Genomic DNA, 20206 nt, shown 5'->3' with positions numbered 1-20206 from the left:
GTCCAAATGCGCTGTAACCGCACAGCTAATCATCTGTCGGTTCTCACTCATGTTGGAATAGGATCCATTGATCCTTTTGTGTCTGTTACTATGCCCAGCACTCATGAGTTTGAAGCTTGTCACAGTCATCCCATCCTAGATCCTACTCAGAATACCACAGACAAGGTTTAGACTTTCCAGATCTCAGGAATGGCCGCCAATAATTCTAGCCTATAGCACAAAGCCTCTGATCTCACGGATTCGAATGCTCTGTTGTCAGGAGATGCAATCAAACACGTGAACCAGGAATCAAAGAGATACACACTCAATCTAAGGTAAAATGGAAGTGGTTGTCAGGCACGCATTCATGGGTTCAGAATGGTGATGAGTGTCACGGATCATCACATTCATCATGGTTAAGTGCGAGTGAATATCTTAGAACAGAGACAAGCGTGTTTGAATAGAAAACAGAAGTAATTGCATTAATTCATCGAGACACAGCAGAGCTCCACACCCCCAATCATGGAGTTAAGAGACTCATGCCATAGAGATACAATGTAAAATGTGAAAATGTCATACGGTACAAAATAAATCTCTAAAAGTTGTTTAAATACTAAACTAGTAACCTAGGTTTACAGAAAATGAGTAAACTACAACAGATAGTGCAGAAATCCACTTCTGGGGCCCACTTGGTATTTGCTGGGGCTGAGACTTGAGCTTTACACGTGCCTAGGCTGTTTTTGGAGTTAAACGCCAGGTTGTAGCCTGTTTTGGGCGTTTAACTCCAACTTGTAACTAGTTTCTGGCGTTTAACGCCAGAATGTAACATGGAACTGGCGTTGAACGCCAGTTTGCGTCGTCTAAACTTGGGCAAAGTATGGACTATTATATATTGCTGGAACGCCCTGGATGTCTACTTTCCAACGCAATTAAGATCGCGCCATTTGGGTTTATATAGCTCCAGAAAATCCACTTTGAGTGCAGGGAGGTCAGAATCCAACAGCATCTGCAATCCTTTATCAGCCTCTGAATCAGATTTTTGCTCAGGTCCCTCAATTTCAGCAAGAAATTACCTGAAATCACAGAAAAAAATACAAACTTATAGTAAAGTCCAGAAATGTGATTTTTATTTAAAAACTAATAAAAATATACTAAAAACTACTTAAATCATACTAAAAACTATGTAAAAATAATGCCAAAAAGCGTATAAATTATCCGCTCATCAACGTACCATGAGGCTTTTCTCACTGGGACTCACGTCCTCCTCACTCTCCTAGTTCGGCCATGTTTGTCATGGTTATGGCCTTGCACTCTCTCTTGGGATTTTCTTCTATATTGCTTGGGAGAGTACTGGAGGAGTTTCAGTAATCTTCTTACTCAGCTGACCCACCTGTGCCTCCAAATTTCTAATGGAGGACCTTGTTTCATTCATGAAACTTAGTGTTGTCTTAGATAGATCAGAGACTATGGTTGCCAGCTAGAATGGCTCTGTTCAGAATTCTCTGTCTGTTGCTGAGAAGATGATGGAAAAGGCTTATTATTGCTAAACCTATTTCTTCCACCATTATTATTGAAGCCTTGTTGAGGCTTCTTTTGATCCTTCCATTAGAAATTTGGATAATTTCTCTATGAAGGATTATAGGTGTTTCCATAGCGTTCTCCCATGTAATTCACCTCTGCCATTGCAGAGTCCTCAGGATCATAAGCTTCTTCTTCAGAAGATGCTTTTTTAGTACTGTTGGATGCAGCTTGCAATCCATTCAGACTCTGAAAAGTCATATTAACATGCTGAGTCAATATTTTGTTCTGAGCCAATATGGCATTCAGAGTATTAATTTCAAGAACTCCCTTCTTCTGAGATGTCCCATTGTTCACAGGATTCCTCTCAGAGGTGTACATGAACTGGTTATTTGCAAACATTTCAATGAGTTCCTGAGCTTCTGTAGGGGATTCAGATGAAGAGATCCTCCTAAAAAATGGTCCAATGACATTTTTGACAACTCAGATAGACCATCATAGAATATACATATGATGCTCCATTCTGGAAGCATGTCAGTAGGACACCTTTTGATCAATTGCTTATATCTTTCCCAAGCTTCATAGAGGGACTCACCTTCCTTCTGTCTGAAGGTTTGGATTTCCTCTCTAAGCTTGCTCATCTTTTGAGGTGGAAAGAATTTGGCCAGGAAAGCACTGACCAGCTTTTCCCAAGAGTTCAGGCTTTCCTTAGGTTGTGAATCCAACCATGTTCTAGCTCTGTCTCTTACAGCAAAAGGGAAAAGCATAAGTCTGTAGACCTCGGGATAAACTCCATTGGTCTTGACAGTGTCACAATTTTGCAAGAATTCATCTAAGAACTGATGAGGCTTAAGCTCAAAGAACTGATGAGGCTTAAGCTAAGAACCAATGGAAGTCCATGAAACTTGCAATTCTGTTACATTAGAAAAACTAATTGAGGCTTAAGCTCAAAGTTGTTTGCTCCAATAGCAGAAATTGAGATACTTCTTCCATAGAAGTTAGAAGAGGGTGCAATAAAGTCACCAAGCATCTTCCTTGCATCTCCACCATTGTTATTGGGTTCGGCCATGTTTCCTTCTTTTTCAAAAATTTCTGTCAGGTCCTCTCTAGAGGGTTGTGCTTTAGCTTCTCTTAGTTTCCTCTTAAGAGTCCTTTCAGGTTCAGGATTAGCTTTAATAAGAATGTCTTTATCCCTGTTCTTGCTCATATAAAAAAGAAGAGAACAGAAAAGAAGAGGAATCCTCTATGTCAAAGTATAGAGATTCCTTTATGTAAGTAGAAGAAGAGAAGAATAGAAGAATGAGAAGAGAAAAAATTTGAACACAGAGAAGAAGAGTGGGTTCAAATTTTGAGTAGAAGAGAAGTGTTAGTAGATAAATAAATAAATAGAAAGAGATGAGAGCGGGAAGAATTCGAAAATTAAATAAAATAAAATAATTTTTTTTATTTTTATTTTAAATATTAGTTATAATTCAAAATTTATGAGAAGAGATAAAATAAAATTTGAAAAAGATAAGAAATAGTAATTAATTCATTTAGTTTTCAAATTTTAGAGAAAAGATATGATTGAAATAGAAGACTTTTAAAATCAAACAAAAAGTCAAGTAGTTAATTGAAAAAGATTTGAAAATCAAATTTGAAAAGAAAAAAAATTTAGAAAAGATTTTGAAATTAAGTTTTGAAAAAGATATGATTGAAATTTATTTTGAAAAAGATTTGAAAAGGAAATTAAAAAGATTTGATTTTGAAATTAAAGTTGATTACTTGACTAACAAGAAACTAAAAGATATGATTTTAAAATTTAAAGATTGAAACTTTTCTTAATAGGCAAGTAGCAACTTGAAATTTTTGAATTTAAAAATTGAATGCTAGCATTAAATCTGAAAATATGAAACAAAAATAAGAAAAAGATTTTGAAAATTTCGAAAATATGAAAGAAGAAATAAAAAAGACTTGATTTTTGAAAAAGATTTGAAAAGATAGAATTTTTAAATTGAAAATTTGACTTGACTCATAAGAAGTAACTAAAATTTTTTTTAAAATTTTTGACTAAGTCAATACAAATTTTCGAAAATTATGAGCAAAATAAGGAAAAGATATTTTTTTTATTTTTGATTTTTAATGAGGAGAGAGACAAACATCAAAATGACTCAAAACATGAAAATTAAAGATCAAAACACATGATGCATGCAAGAACACTTTGAATGTCAAGATGAATACCAAGAACACTTTGAATGTCAAGATGAACACCAAGAACTTATTTTTGAAAATTTTTAAGAAAAGACACACATGCAAGACACCAAACTTAGAAATTTTCAATGTTTAGACACTAACAAATTGAAAATGCATATGAAAAACAAGAAAAGACACAAAACATGAAAATGCAAAGATCAAACAAAGAAAATCATCAAGAACAACTTGAAGATTATGAAGAACAGTTTCATGAATTTTCAAAAATTTTTAGGAAATTAAAAAGATGCAATTGACACCAAACTTCAAAATTAACACTAGACTTGATGTGTGGAAACGATCCAACACAAAACTCACCGGCAAGTATACCGGGTCGCATCAAGTAGTAAAACTCACTTAGAGTGAGGTCGATCCCACAGGGATTGATGGATCAAGCAACTTTAGTGGGTGATTAGTTTAGTCAAGCTAACATTGAGTGATTTGAGTGACAATTGAAGCAACAGAAAGTAAATAACAAGAAATCATAAATTGCAGAAAGTAAATTGGACAGAAACTTAAAGAGCAAGAAATGTAAATTGCAAGAATCTTAAATGACAAGAAATGTAAAGTGCATGAAATATAAAGGGGAGTGGGTGCTGGAAATTAAAGAGAGCAATAGATCACGCAACTGGAAATTTAAATTGCAGGAAGAATAAATTGGGAACAATGTAAGCAGAGAAGCAAAATTGCAGTGAATAAGAACTTAGGGCAATTGCAGGAAATGTAAATTGGAAGCAATGCAACAGAAAGTAAAAATGCTTGAAAGATTAAAAACAGAAAATGACTGGTGCTTAATTTGCAGCAATTTAAAAGAAGGTTGAAGATCTCAGGGGTGGAGGAGACTAGAAAACAAGTCTAGATCTCAAGTCCTTCCTTGATCCAACAAGAGAAAAGTTGCAGAGAATAAAAAAAAAAGATTGCAGAAGAAGTAAAGAGAAGTTGCAGATAGAGAATGAAAACAGAATTTCTTCCAATCTCAATCCAAAATTTAAAACAGAAATGAAAATTAAAGAGAGAGTTTTCTAACGCTACTACTCCCTAGTGGAGCTAGCCTCTCTACAATTCAGCTCCCTTAATGAGATGGAATTGATGCCTTTATATAGGCTTTACAAAGTGAAAATGAAAAATAAAATTGAAATTCTAAACAAATTACAAAATAAATTCCTTAACTAACTAATTCTTGTGCCTTTGAGTGATGATAATGGGCTTAGCTTGCTTTGGATTTGAGGAGAAGTGGATCTGGATGGCCTTGGTTTAATTGGTAAAGAATTGAATTAAATTGGATTTTTATTGAATTTTTGGCCCATGTGAAAATTGCTCCCAGGAGGATGCTCAGCTCAAGTGGGGAGCAGAGCATTGGAGCTTATGTTGGAGATCCTTTGTAGCGTGCCTTGGCTGGGAGAAGCATCAGGGGAATGCTCAGCTCACAAGGTGAGCTGAGCATTGGGGCCTTGTACACATGTCTTGCTCCCTGGCTGTGTCACATGTTGCGCCTTGCCTTCCCTGGACCGTGTCAAGCATTTGTGTGATGCACCATGAGTAGTGCTCAGCTCTCCTTGTGAGCTGAGCATTGGTGCTTCCAAGGGGAGGTCCCAAGTTCAAGCCTTGGTGAAAGCATTTGAGGAACAATTTTCCTTGATTTTTCATGAAGAGGAGCACGACAATGCTCTCCAAGAGAGCGCTGTGCTCTCCTTGGGAGCGCTACTTCCTTGGCTTCCCTTGGTCTCCCTCTTCGAACCTTGGTGGAGGCATTAGCTGATTTTTTTGCTTATTTTTTGCCCTTAAAGATGCATTTCGTTCGTACCTCAATTTCATGCCAAATATGGATTGCCATACATCGTTGGAAAGCTCTGAATGTCAGCTTTCCAATGCAACTAAAAGCACATCAATCGGACATCTGTAGCTCAAGTTATAGCCCTTTGAAGAAGGCATAGTCATGCTGTGAGCGCCCAGATTTTAACTTAGCGAAAATTTTGCTTCCAACCTCATCTTTGCATCAGGGTAATGCTCAGCTCTTGGCAAGAGCGGAGCATTGTATGCTGATTGCCTATTCTCCTTTAATTTAGTCATGGGCCACGCTTTTAAAAGCGTGGCCTAAGGCTCCAAAGTGTGCTCTAACTTCAAAGTGTTCCCCAAAGCTCTTTCTTCCTCCTTTTTAGCTTATTTTGTGCTTCTTTGCTTCTTTTTCTTCTTATTTCCTACAAGATTTATAAAATTAAAAGATCAAGAAAATATACCATTTAAGTGCAAAAGCATTCATTCTTCAAGCACAAATCATCAATTTCTTGTATGAATAAGCATAGAAAAACATGACATAGTGACATGTCATCAAGACTCAAACAAGAAACATCAAATTTTTGGTTCTTATGATTTTATTAAATTTTTTTGGTATTTTTCAAAAATTAATTGGAAAAAGAAAAATAAGGATTTCAAAATTTCTAATGAGAATTCCAGGAATCATGCAATGTTAGTCTAAAGCTTCGGTCTAGGAATTAGACATGGCTTACTAGCCAGCCAAGCTTTCAGTGAAAGCTTCGGTCCAAAACACTAGACATGACCAATGGCCAGCCAAGCTTCAGCATACAAATCAGACATACAACAGCTGATCAGAAGGGAGTCCAAGGGCTCTTGCCATGATAAGTGGAAGCCTCAGTCCAAAAATTAGACATGGCTTAGCAGCCAGCCAGGCTTCAACAGATCATGATGAAACTCTAGAATTCATTCTTAAAAATTCTGAAGTCATAGAATAATTTATTTTTTTTGATAATTTTTTGAAAATAAAAAGAATAAAAAAAAACTTAAAATTAAAATAAAATTACCTAATCTGAGCAACAAGATGAACCGTCAGTTGTCCAAACTTAAACAATCCCCGGCAACGGCGCCAAAAACTAGGTACGCACGATTGTAATCTCAACTCCTTTTCACAACTCCGCATAACTAACCAGCAAGTGCACTGGGTCGTCAAAGTAATAAACCTTACGTGAGTAAGGGTCGATCCCACGGAGATTGTCGGCTTGAAGCAAGCTATTGTCATCCTTGTAAATCTCAGTCAGGCAGATTCAATTGGTTATGAAGTTTTGATTATTAAAATATAAATAAAATATAAAATAAAGATAGAAATACTTATGTAATTCATTGGAGGGATTTCAGATAAGCGTGTGGAGATGCTTGTGCTTCTGAATCTCTCCTTTTTGGGCTGTTTTTGACCCAGTTTTCGGCCCAGAAAACACAGATTAGAGGCTATAAAGTGGGGGAATGCATCCATTCATCAACAACAACAATTAATACAACTCATAATTCAGAATTTTAGGATTAGATGTAGTTTTAGAGAGAGAGGTTCTCTCCTCTCTCTTAGGTTTTAGGATTTAGGATTTCTCTTAGGATTAGGATTTCATCTTCTTCAATCACAGGTTCAATATTCCTTTAATTTATTTTCTACTTTTATTTATTCTATTACTTTAATTGTCATTTATCTTTTCAATTTGGCTTATGAACCATTCATGTTATGATTTTCTTAATTAATGCAATTTGAGGTATTTCAGATTTAAGATTTCTTTCTTTTATTTATGTTACTGCTGCTTCCCATCTGAAGGCATTTTTATTCAAGTAGATTTTCTCCTGTTGCTTTGGTTAAGTAATTGGTAACACTTGAGTTATCAAACTCAGCTGTTGATTGAAATTGGAATTCTCTGCTGGTTAATTTGTACTCCAATAACTCTAGTCTTTCCATAGGAGTTGACTAGGACTTGAGGATCAAATTAATTAGTCCACTTGACTCTCCTTTGTTTAGCAAGGGTTAATTAAAGTAGGAGCAGAATCCAATTCTCATCACATCTGATAAGGATAACTAGGATAGGACTTCAAATTCTTAGACCTTGCCAAGAGATTTTTATAATTACTAATTTATTTTTCTTGCCATTTAAATTACTTGTTCCTTATTTCAAAAACCCAAAAATACAGTTTTACTCATAACCAATAATAATTCATACCTCCCTGCAATTCCTTGAGAAGAAAACCCGAGGTTTAAATACTTCGGTTATCAATTTTATTGGGTTTTGTTACTTGTGACAACCAAACTTTTGTCCGAAAGAATTCTCTATTGGTTTAGAAACTATACTACCAACGCGATTATATTTTTATGAAATTCTAAATTAGCAAGAATCAGTTCGTCAAAATGGCGCCGTTGCCGGGAAATTGCAAACCTGTAGCTTATTATTGGTTATTGTAAATATCTGCTTTTTGCTTGTTTATTTGTTTTTATTTTTGTTTTTATTTTTGCTTTTTCGTGTTCATCTTGACCGAGTCCATGGGGTTAGAACCTTCATGGGAGAGGCTAGAACCAATTGGCAGCATTCCTGAGATCCGAAAAGTCTAAACCTTGTCTGTGGTATTCTGAGTATGATCTGGAACGGGATGACTGTGACGAGCTTCAAACTAACGAATGTTGGGCATAGTGACAGTGTGCAAAAGGATAGAGAGATCGTATTCCAACACAAGTGAGAACCAACAGATGATTAGCCGTGCGGTAGCTGTACCTGGTATTTTTCATCCGAGATGAGAGATCCAACAGTTGATTAGCCGTACAGAAACCGTGCTTGGTACAAAAATAAAAACAAACAAACAAAAAGCAAAAATATTTACAATACCCAATAATAAGACACACATTTGCAATTCCCAGCAACGGCGCCATTTTGACGTTGGGATTTTTGCCAGTAAAGAATGTCATAAAAACAGTCGCGTTGTAGATATAGTCTCTAAACCGACAAAAATCCCTTCGTACAAACGTTTTGGTTGTCACAAGTAACAAACCCCTTTTAAATTGATAACCGAGTATTTAAACCTCGGGTCGTCTTCTCAAGGAATTGCAGGGAGGTATGTTCTTATTATTGGTTATGAGTCTTGTAAATTGGGGGTTTTAATGTATAAGATAAAGAGCAAGAATAGTAAATAGCAAGAAAGTAATATTGTATTAAATTAAATAAATAATAAAACTCTTGGCAAGGTATTATAACTGGACGTCCTATCCTTGTCAATTGCGATGAGAATTGGGTTTTAATCCCACTTTGTTAACCTCTAACTATGAAGGTAAATCAAGTGGATTAATTAGCTTAATCCTCAGGTCCTAGTCAATTCCTATGGAAAGACTAGAGTTATTGGAGCAACTCCCAATTTCAACCACTGCTTTATTTGACAGCTCACACGTTACCAATAAATTAACCATAGCCAAAAGGGAAAAATCCTAATTATTTATATAATAAAAAGGAGCAATCATAAGTCTGAAATACCTCAAGATATATTAAATAGAAAATCAATCTAAATATAGAGAGTCATAAACAAAATTGAGAAAAGAAATAAAAAGAACATTGAACCTGGGAAGAAGTTGAAATAATAAGGTTATAATAATAATACATCATAATTCCTTTAAGAGGAATCCTAATCCTAAATCCTAAGAGAGAGGAGAGAACCTCTCCCTCTAAAAACTACATGAAAAGTGAATTATGGAAGCCTCCTCATGAATGGATGCAATCCCCCACTTTATAGCCTCTAATCTGTGTTTTCTAGGCCGCAAACTGGGTCAAAAACAGCCTAGAATTCGCTGGTTGCGAATTCAGATTCGCTGATTTTCGTCACTTGCGACGCGGCCGCATGGGTCACGCGGTCGCGTCACCTAGCCTCAGAGCAACTATGGCATATTATATATCAAATCGAAGCCCCGGACGTTAGCTTTCCAACGAAACTGGAACCGTGTCGTTTGGACCTCTATAGCTAAAGTTATAGCCGTTTGAGTGCAGAGAGGTCAGGCTGGACAGCTTAGCAATTTCTCCAACTTCTTGCATTCCTTCCACTTTTGCATGCTTTCTTCCCATCCTCCAAGCCATTTCTGCCTTATAATATCTGAAAACACTTAACACACATATCAAGGCATCTAATGGTAATAAGAGAGGATTAATAATAAGCAAATATAAGATCAAAGAAGCATGTTTTCAATCAAAGCACATAATTGGGAAGGCAAATGTAAAACCATGCAATTAATATGAATAAGTGGGTAAAGAGTTGATGAAATCCACTCAATTGAGCACAAGATAAACTATAAAATAGTGGTTTATCAACCTCCCCACACTTAAACACTAGCATGTCCTCATGCTAAGCTCAAGAGAAGCTATAAAGGTGAAGAGGAATGATAGAATGTATGAAATGCATTCCTATCTATATGAATGCAACTAAATGTGAAATGATTCTACCTACTTAGTTAAAAATAAAAAAATCTTTCAAGAACAAATATGAACTGGATTTCACTAATTCAAATCATAAAAAAGAAGCACAAATAGACTTGTAAGAATAAAATAGCTTATGAAAGCAGGGAACAAGGAATTGAGCATCGAACCCTTACTGGTAGTGTATACACTCTAATCACTCAAGTGTTTTAGGTTCGATTCTCTCAATTCTCTACTAACCTTGCTTTCTAAGGCTTGCTCTTCATCTAACAATCAACACAAATTTAATGCACAAATACACAAATCAGGAGGTCTTTTAAGGGTTGTAATGGGGTTAGGGTCAAGGTAGGACTGTATTTGGCCAAGTGGACTAAAATCTGAATCCTTAATTAACTTAAACTTTTCACCTAACTTAAACAATCCATGTAATCATAATACAAGACCTAACTATCCATTAACCATGTTTTCCACATATTCATGCATTCTAATTCTAAATATCGTACATATGCATTGCTTTCACCACTTACTTTGGGACATTTTGTTCCCTTTCTCTTATTTGCACTTTTTTTTTCTTTTTCTCTCTCTCTTTTTTTTTGTATATGTATATATATATATATATATTTTTTCATTTTCTTTTGTTTTTTTTTTAAATGCATATGATTAAATTATTGAATGCATGAATCATGTTCTAAACATTTCTTTCACATTTTCATAAAGATATATAATACCTAATTCTTAAACCAAATATTTCCAAACCCACTTTTTCCACACTTAAATCATAAGCACTCTCACTAGTCTAAGCTAACCAAGGATTCAAATTAAGGACATTATTGTTTTTCGCTTAGAGTTAATGATGTGCTAAATAAAAAGAACAAAGGGGTACAATAGGCTCAAAATTGGTTTGCAAGGGATAATGAAGGGTTAAGGCCATATGGGTATGTAAGCTCAGTGAAACAAAGGCCTCAATCATATAAGTGCATGCATACATCAAACCATGGAAATATAGAATTAAGCAAGACAAAGATCATAATTTTAGAGAGAAAAACACACAAAAAAAATATATTGGTTGATAAAATGCAACCAATTCAAATAGGCTAAAAATCTCACAGGTTTTGTGTATTCGAGCTCTAAACCATGTTCCAATATAATTTTTCTTCAAACAAGTGTAACAAAAAAAATTTTATTCAAATTAGTGAAATACTTTAAAAAGTTTCTTGAAAAAGAAAATATTACTTTAACCAAGTGGTAAAATATGCAAAAATCAAACAAATATGCAATCAATCATGCAAATGCAACAATGAACAAACAAAGAAAATAAAACAATGGTGTTGAGATGAAAGTACTAACCCACGGAGATCGGTGTCGACCTCCCCACACTTAAAGATTGCACCGTCCTCGGTGCATGCTGAGATTTGCAGGTGGATGGGTTGTTTCGACTGTTGCTTTTCTCTAAGAATTGTGCAGATGGACTTGTCTGTCTCCCCTTGTAAAATGTTTTCCGCTTCCCTTCCGGGTGGCCATCCTAAAAGAAAAAGGGAAGAAGAGTAACCCAGAAATAGAGATAAGAAAATAAAAGAAGTATGGGTTAATGCCAAATGATAAGGGTCTCATTTACATGGAAGCTTCAACATGTAAGTGAGAAAACAATAGAAGCCATGGCATACCAGTGGTGCAGAATATGCAACAATGGGGAAGAGAGTGAAGAAAGAAAGATAATATAAATTAAAAATCAATACAAAAGTAATACAGGTATAAAAGATTGGCATTGATTTAAATAATATTACCTAACCAGAATAAAATAAGTCATAAGCACCAAGATAATACCAGAAAAGAAATAACAGTTGAATAAGAACATTTGAACACCAATGGTAAAATAATAAATTTATAAAAATATGCAATGGATGAAAGTATGCAAATAAATAAAATAAAATAAAATGAGAAGGAAAAAGGATAAGAAGAAGAAAAAGAAAGTGAGAAAGGAGAGAGAAGGAAGAAATTAGGATTAGAAAAGAGAAGATAAGAAAATTGGCACTAATCTGGATAGGTTGTGCGACGCTGGCGACGCGGTTGCGTGGGTGACGCGGTCGCGTGGTGTGCGATAAGGTCGGGTGACGCGGACGCGTGGGGCAAGCGATCGCGTGACTTGATTTGTGCTAGTGGCACAAGTGCAGCCTCGCGGTCGCACAACTCTCTGTTTGAAAACTCTTTTTGCCAAAATTCTGGGTGACGCGATCGCGTGAGTGGCCATCATGGGGATATGATGCGGACGCGTGGGGCACGAGTTCGCGTGGTGAGGCTTGGGCTTCCAGCACGAGTCCAACCCAACTCCAGCTCAACTTTCGGCCATGCACCCAGTTGACGTCGATTTTCAGGTCACACAGCCGCGTGGGTGACGCGGTCGCGTGAGAGGCCATTATTCCCAGGTGACGCGGTTACGTCGGCGACGCTGTCACGTGGGACGGTTTGTGCCATTGGCACGCCTCCTGCGCTGCTCCTACGTAACTCTCTGTTCATTTATTTTTTTCTTCACTCCCCTTGCGACGCAAACGCGTCGCTGATGCGGTCGCGTGGTCGCTTTCTCTTTTTTTTTTTTTTGTAATCTGAAAAATACAGAATGCAGTGTTAATATGAATGTGATGCAAAACTCCAGGTTCAATATAACAAAATAAAATAAAATTCAAAAACAAATAAAACTAAATAAAAATGAAAAATGACGATCATACCATGGTGGGTTGTCTCCCACCTAGCACTTTTAGTTAAAGTCCTTAAGTTGGACATTTGGTGAGCTTCCTGTTATGGTGGCTTGTGCTTGAACTCATCCAGGAATCTCCACCAATGTTTGTATCTCCAGTAACCTTCGGGATCCCAAACTAGGCACAGAAAGCCTTCAAGTAAGTTAAAGCAAGTGACCAGGCCCCAAGAGTGGTGATTGATAGAATAGATTCCGGGGTCCCAGACCTTGCCTTTGCACCCATCTTGTTGTTGATCATCATCATTTTTCCACTTGGGTGGTGAACAGTCAGAATTCTCACTGAGACATCTAAACAGCTTCTTAGACCCATTCAGTTGAGCTTTATACCAACCTTTGCATTTAAACTTAAAGCTTCCAACCATAATGAACCTTGCAGGACAATTCTTACCACTGGCCATCTTCCTCTTACTCTTAATATCACAAAGAGCTCTAAGTTGACCATCCGTCTCCAGTAGCCCATATTCAAGTGGGATTAGAAAGCTATGGGATATGAATTTTACCCATTTGAATGTTGTGAAGGATGATGGCAACTTAGGGGGAGGTATTTTTAATGAAATTGCAAGCTCCACTCCCTTGTGCTCTTTTCTGATAACTACCACCTCTTTGCAAGCTTCTTCAATTTCAACCTCTTCCTCTTGGCAGCTCTCTTCCAATTTAATCTCCTCTTCATTGCTTTCCAAGGGCATGGGAGGTTGTGCTTCTTCTTCTTGAATCTCCATTTCTTGATCAACCTCTTCCAAGTCTTCAACTATGATATGCTTTGGAGGTTGTACACCCTCCTCAGCATCAATTTCAACCGTCTTGGAAGGAGGCTCTATGACTGGACTTTCCCATGGAGGTTCTACATCTCCTAAGTCTTCAACCATTTCTTCTTCTTCTTGAACAATGACAGCTTCTTCTACTTGTTCTAGTACGAATTCATTCTCTGTCTTGTCCACTGGGGTTTCTGGTATCTCCTTCGTGCTATGCTCTTCACTAGACTGTCCACATGGGGCTGTGGCTGATCCTTGTATATTTAAGCGTCTAGAAGCCCATTGAATTAATACTTGCCCCAGTTGTTGAACGGTTGCCTGACATCGATCCACTGTTTTCTTGAGACGATCCTTTGCCTCTTGATGCACTCGGCTTTCATAAATAGGATCATAGTGCTCTTGGATTGATAGATATGGAGATGGTGAATATTGAAGTGGTGGTTCTTGTGAGTAATTGGGTTGGAATTAGGGTGGTTCTATATATGGTTCATATGGCTCATAAGGTGGTTGGTATGGTGGTTGAGGGTTAGGGTCATATGGAGGTGAATGGTGGTAGTTGGCTTGTGAGTGTGGTAGTTCAAAGTTATGTTGAGGAAAGGGTTCATAGGCATATGGAGGTGGTTGTTGATAGTCCATTGGAGGTGGTTGTTGCCATGAGGGTTGATCAAATCCTTGTGGCTCCTCCCATCTTTGATTGTTCCAACCTTGATGCCTGTTCTCATTGTAATTTCTTCTTCATGCAACATAATTGTAACGAGACTCATAGCTAAAGGGGTGAGAGTTCATAGTAGTAAATAAAAATTAAAAATGAAAATAAGAATAAATTTAAATTAAAAGGTTATTTAAATTTTGAATTTGAAAATTAAATTTTGAAATTTTGAATTTTAAATTTTTGAAATTTGAATTTTTGAAATTTGAAATTTGAAAATTTTTAAATTTGAATTTTGAAAAATTTTTAAATTTGAATTTTTGAAATTTGATTTTTGAAATAAGATAAGATAAAAAAGTTTTAAAATAAAAATCAATAACCTCTTAATTTATGAAAAAGCAAAAATAAAAACAAAAATAAAAACAAACAAACAAAAAGCAAAAATATTTACAATACCCAATAATAAGGCACACGTTTGCAATTCCCCGGCAATGGCGCCATTTTGACGTTGGGATTTTTGCCAGTAAAGAATGTCATAAAAACAGTCGCGTTGTAGATATAGTCTCTAAACCAAAAAAAATCCCTTCGTACAAACGTTTTGGTTGTCACAAGTAACAAACTCCTTTTAAATTGATAACCGAGTATTTGAACCTCGGGTCGTCTTCTCAAGGAATTGCAGGGAGGTATGTTCTTATTATTGGTTATGAGTCTTGTAAATTGGGGGTTTTAATGTATAAGATAAAGAGCAAGAATAGTAAATAGCAAGAAAGTAATATTGTATTAAATTAAATAAATAATAAAACTCTTGGCAAGGTATTATAACTGGAAGTCCTTTCCTTGTCAATTGCGATGAGAATTGGGTTTTAATCTCAATCTGTTAACCTCTAACTATGAAGGTAAATCAAGTGGATTAATTAGCTTAATCCTCAGGTCCTAGTCAATTCCTATGGAAAGACTAGAGTTATTGGAGCAACTCCCAATTTCAACCACTGCTTTATTTGACAGCTCACACGTTACCAATAAATTAACCATAGCCAAAAGGGAAAAATCCTAATTATTTATATAATAAAAAGGAGCAATCACAAGTCTGAAATACCTCAAGATATATTAAATAGAAAATCAATCTAAACATAGAGAGTCATAAACAAAATTGAGAAAAGAAATAAAAAGAACATTGAACCTGGGAAGAAGTTGAAATAATAAAGTTGAAATAATAATACATCCTAATTCCTTTAAGAGGAATCCTAATCCTAAATCCTAAGAGAGAGGAGAGAACCTCTCCCTCTAAAAACTACATGAAAAGTGAATTATGGAAGCCTCCTCATGAATGGATGCAATCCCCCACTTTATAGCCTCTAATCTGTGTTTTCTGGGCCGCAAACGGGGTCAAAAACAGCCCAGAATTCGCTGGTTGCGAATTCAGATTCGCTGATTTTCGTCACTTGCGACGCGGCCGCATGGGTCACGCGGTCGCGTCGCCTAGCGTCAAGGCAACTATGGGATATTATATATCAAATTGAAGCCCCGGACGTTAGCTTTCCAACGCAACTCGAACCGCGTTGTTTGAACCTCTGTAGCTAAAGTTATAGCCGTTTGAGTGTAGAGAGGTCAGGCTGGAAAACTTAGCAGTTTCTCCAACTTCTTGCATTCCTTCCACTTTTGCATGCTTTCTTCCCATCTTCCAAGCCATTCCTGCCTTATAATATCTGAAAACACTTAACACACATATCAAGGCATCTAATGGTAATAAGAGAGGATTAATAATAAGCAAATATAAGATCAAAGAAGCATGTTTTCAATTAAAGAACATAATTGGGAAGGCAAATGTAAAACCATGCAATTAATATGAATAAGTGGGTAAAGAGTTGATGAAATCCACTCAATTGAGCACAAGATAAACCATAAAATAGTGGTTTATCAGAAGCCATGCGTGTTTGGAGAAGAAGACAGTAGGAAAGCAGAGATTCAGACGACAGAGCATTTCCGGAACCTCAACCTGTTCCTCATTACTGAATCACAAGTACCATTTATTTCATGTTATTTCCTTTTCATAAACAAAATCAATTTTATCATTAATCTCCTGACTAAGATTTACAAGATAACCATAGCTTGCTTCAAGCCGACAATCTCCGTGGGATCGACCCTTACTCACGTAAGGTATTACTTGGACGACCCAGTGCACTTGCTGGTTAGTTGTGCGGAGTTGTGAAAAGTGTAATCACAATTCCGTGCACCAAGTAATTGGCGCTGTTGTTGGGGATTGTTCGAGTTTGAACAACTGACGGTTCATCTTGTTACTAGATTAGGAAAAAATTTATCTTTTTGGTTTAGAGTCACTAAAATTGAGTCTTCTATTATTGTTTTTTTTTTGTTAAAACTTTAAAATTATTGTTTTCTTTTTCTATATTTTTTAAAAAAATTTTAATAAATAGATAAAAACCAATAAATTAATAATTGAGTCTTCTGTTTGAGTTTAGTTTCATGTTTTAAGTTTGGTGTCAATTGCATGTTTTTATTTTCCATCAATTTTTCGAGTTGCATGTTTTTATTTTTCTTCATATTTTTTAATTACATGTTCCTTGTTCTTTCTTGATCTTCAAGTTGTTCTTGTTTATTTTCCTTGTTTGATCTTTAGTTTTTCTTGTTTTCTGTCTTTCCTTGTTTTTCTTGTGCAATTTCGAATTATTAGTGTCCAAAGTATAAAAATTTTTAAGTTTGGTGTCCTTTGTGTTTTTATTTTCCTAAAGATTTCCAAAATTTGTTCTTGGTGTTCATCTTGACATTCAAAGTGTTCTTGGTGTTTATCTTGACCTTCAAAGTTTTCTTGTTTGTTTTCTTTGTTTTGATCTGAAAACTCTAAGTTTTGTGTCTTTTACTTGTTTTTCTCTTTCCTCATTAACTTCAAACAAAATATATCTTTTCTCTTTATTTTAATTGAATTTTCAAAATTTACACAAAAAATCATATTTTTATTTTAAAATTTTTATCTTATCTTATCTTAGTTTTAAATTTCAAAATTCAAATCTTTTTCAAAAATCATATCTTTTTCAAAATCTTATCTTATATTATTTCAAATTTAAATTTCAAATTTCAATCAAATTCCAAAATTTAAAATCCAAATTTCAAAATTTAAATTTAAAATTTCAAAAATCAAACCTTTTCAAAATTTAAAACTTTTTTTTCAAATCTTTATTTTATATTGTTGACTTTTCAAGTTCAAAATTCAAAAATAAAAATTCAAATTTCAAATTTCAAATTTCAAATTTCAAATTTCAAAATTTAAAATTTAAAATTTAATTTTCAAATTTAAAATTTAAATTTCAAAACTTTTTAATTTAAAAACTTATCTTCTCTTAAAATTCCTTATCTTCTCTTACCTAACTTATCTTATCTTTTCTAATATCAAATTTTAAAATCACATCTTTTTCAAATCTTTTATTTTATTTATTTTCTTAATAGTATCTTTAATTTTAAGACATATCTTTTTCAAAACTTCCTAACCACTTTCTCTCTCTTCATTTTTCGAAAATCCTCACCCATAATTTTTCAAATCTTTTTAATTAATTAATTAATTTAGTTTTCTAATTTCTTTTATTTCTTTTTCTTTCCTTAATTTTCAAAACTTGCATCAATTTTTTCTACTTTATTTTAATTTCTTTAATTTAAAAAAAAAGGGGGATAAAATTTTTATTTACAATCCACATCATCTCCCTTTCTCCATCATGGACCTAAGTGGAAATGAACAGTCCAAAAAGACTCTGGGGTCGTATGCTAACCCCACTACTGCTTCATATGGGAGTAGTATCTGTATACCCCCCCAATCAGAGCCAGCAATTTTGAGCTAAATCCTCAGCTCATTATGATGGTGTAGCAAAACTGCCAGTATTCCGGTCTTCCACAGGAAGAACCTACTGAGTTTCTGGCACAGTTCTTACAAATTGCTAACACAGTACGTGATAAGAAAGTAGATCAGGATGTCTACAGATTATTACTGTTTCTATTTGCTGTAAAAGATCAAGTTAAGAGGTGGTTAAATAACCAACCCACAGCAAGCATAAGAACATGGAAATAGTTATCAAACAAATTCCTGAATAAATATTTTCCTCTAAAAAGGATGACACAGCTAAGGCTGGATATCCAAGGCTTTAAACAAGAGGATAATGAATCTCTTTATAATGCTTGGGAGAGGTACAGAGAGATGCTAAGGAAATACCCCTCTGAAATATTTTCAGAATGGGTGCAGTTAGACATCTTTTACTACGGGCTTATAGAAAAGGCCCAGATGTCTCTAGACCACTCAGCTGGTGTATCTATACACATGAGGAAGACAACTGAAGAGGCTCAAGAGCTCATTGACACAGTTGCTAGAAATCAGTATCTGTACTTAAGTATTGAGTCCTCCATGAAAGAAGAGGCTAAAGCAGTATCCACTGAACTTAGTCCTCCAGAACAAGTTGCTAAACTCAATCAGCAATTGTTTTTTATAACAAAATAGTTAGCAGAATTTAAAGAGATGCTACAAGACACTAAAAATGCTAACAAGAATATGGAAGCACAATTGGATCAGACAAGACAGCAGTTATCTAAACAGATAACAGAAGAGTGCCAAGCTGTTCATTTAAGGAGTGGGAAGACATTGAATATCTCAACTCAAGGCAGCAGAAAGCCAAGAAAGGAACAACTGACAGAGGATGACCAAACCACTGCCCAAAATCCCTCTAAGGACAGTTAGAGCCCAGAGAGAAATGATTCTGGCGTTCAAACGCCAGAAAAGGGTGAAAAGTTGGTGTTAAACGCCCAGCGGACGGCTAATTCTGGTGTCTAAACGCCAAAAAAGGGTGGCAATCTGGCGTTAAACGCCCATACAACACCCAATTATGGCGTTCAAACACCAATGGGGGATCAGACACCTACAAGTGCTGATAACAACACCCTTAGGCAGGCTTCTCCAACCACATCTGTAGGAAGAAAATCTACAGCAACTAAGGTTGAAGAATATAAAGCCAAGATGCCTTATCCTCATAAACTTCGCCAAGTGGAATAGGATAAACAATTTGCCCGCTTTGCAGACTATCTCAAGACTCTTAAAATAAAGATTCCATTTGCAGAGGCACTTGAGCAAATACCCTCTTATGCTAAGTTCATGAAAGAGATCTTAAGTCATAAGAAGGATTGGAGAGAAACTGAAAAAGTTTTCGTCACTGAAAAATGCAGTGCAATCATTCTGAAAAGCATACCAGAGAAGCTTAAAGATCCCGAAAGCTTTATGATACCATGCACCTTAGAGGATGCTTGTACCAAGACAACTCTATGTGATCTTGAGGCAACTATCAACCTAATACCTGCATCCACTATCAAAAAGCTTGGTTTGACTGATGAAGTTAAACCAACCCGGATATGCCTCCAACTTGTTGATGGCTCCATTAAGATTCCATCAGGTGTAATTGGGGACATGATTGTCAAGGTTGGGCCATTTGTCTTTCTCAGTGACTTTGTTGTGCTGGAAATGGAGGACCACAAGAGTGCAACTCTCATTCTAGGAAGACCTTTCCTAGCAACTGGACGAACCCTCATTGACGTCCAAAAAGGGCAGATAACCCTAAGAGTTAATAAGGATAAGTTTAAGTTGAATGCTGTCAAAGCTATGCAGCATCCAGACACATCAAAAGACTGCATGAGCACTGATATCATTGACTCCCTGGTGGAAGAGGTCAATATGACTGACAGTCTCGAATCAGAGCTAGAGGACATTTTTAAAGATGTTCTGCCTGATCTGGACGAACTAGAGAAAACAAAAGAACCTCTAAAAACTCCTCAGGAAGAGGAGAAGCCTCCTAAACCTGAGGTCAAACCACTACCACCCTCCTTGAAATATGCATTTCTGAGAGAAGAGGACACTTTTCAGATAATCATAAGCTCTACTTTAGAACCACAGGAAGAGAAAGCATTAATTCAGGTGCTAAGGACACACAAGACAGCTCTTGGGTGGTCCATAAGTGATCTTAAGGGCATCAGCCCAGCCAGATACATGCACAGATCCTATTGGAGGATGATGCTAAGCCAGTGGTTTAACCACAGAGGCGGCTGAATACAACCATGAAAGAGGTGGTAC

At 35.9% G+C, this 20206-nt stretch overlaps 1 non-coding gene across 1 annotated transcript; it reads left to right on the top strand.

Moving 5' to 3' along the window:
* The first annotated feature begins 2024 nt into the window (after positions 1-2024).
* On the top strand, positions 2025-2132 carry LOC112746728 (small nucleolar RNA R71). Its single transcript, XR_003174596.1, has one exon. It is a non-coding gene; the product is annotated as a small nucleolar RNA R71 (small nucleolar RNA).
* Positions 2133-20206: the final 18074 nt, after the last annotated feature.

Source organism: Arachis hypogaea, chromosome 14, assembly GCF_003086295.3.
Source record: "Arachis hypogaea cultivar Tifrunner chromosome 14, arahy.Tifrunner.gnm2.J5K5, whole genome shotgun sequence".
Lineage (NCBI taxonomy): Eukaryota > Viridiplantae > Streptophyta > Magnoliopsida > Fabales > Fabaceae > Arachis > Arachis hypogaea.
Note: the sequence above shows the minus strand (reverse complement) of the source record. Positions and strands in the feature narration are given on the sequence as shown.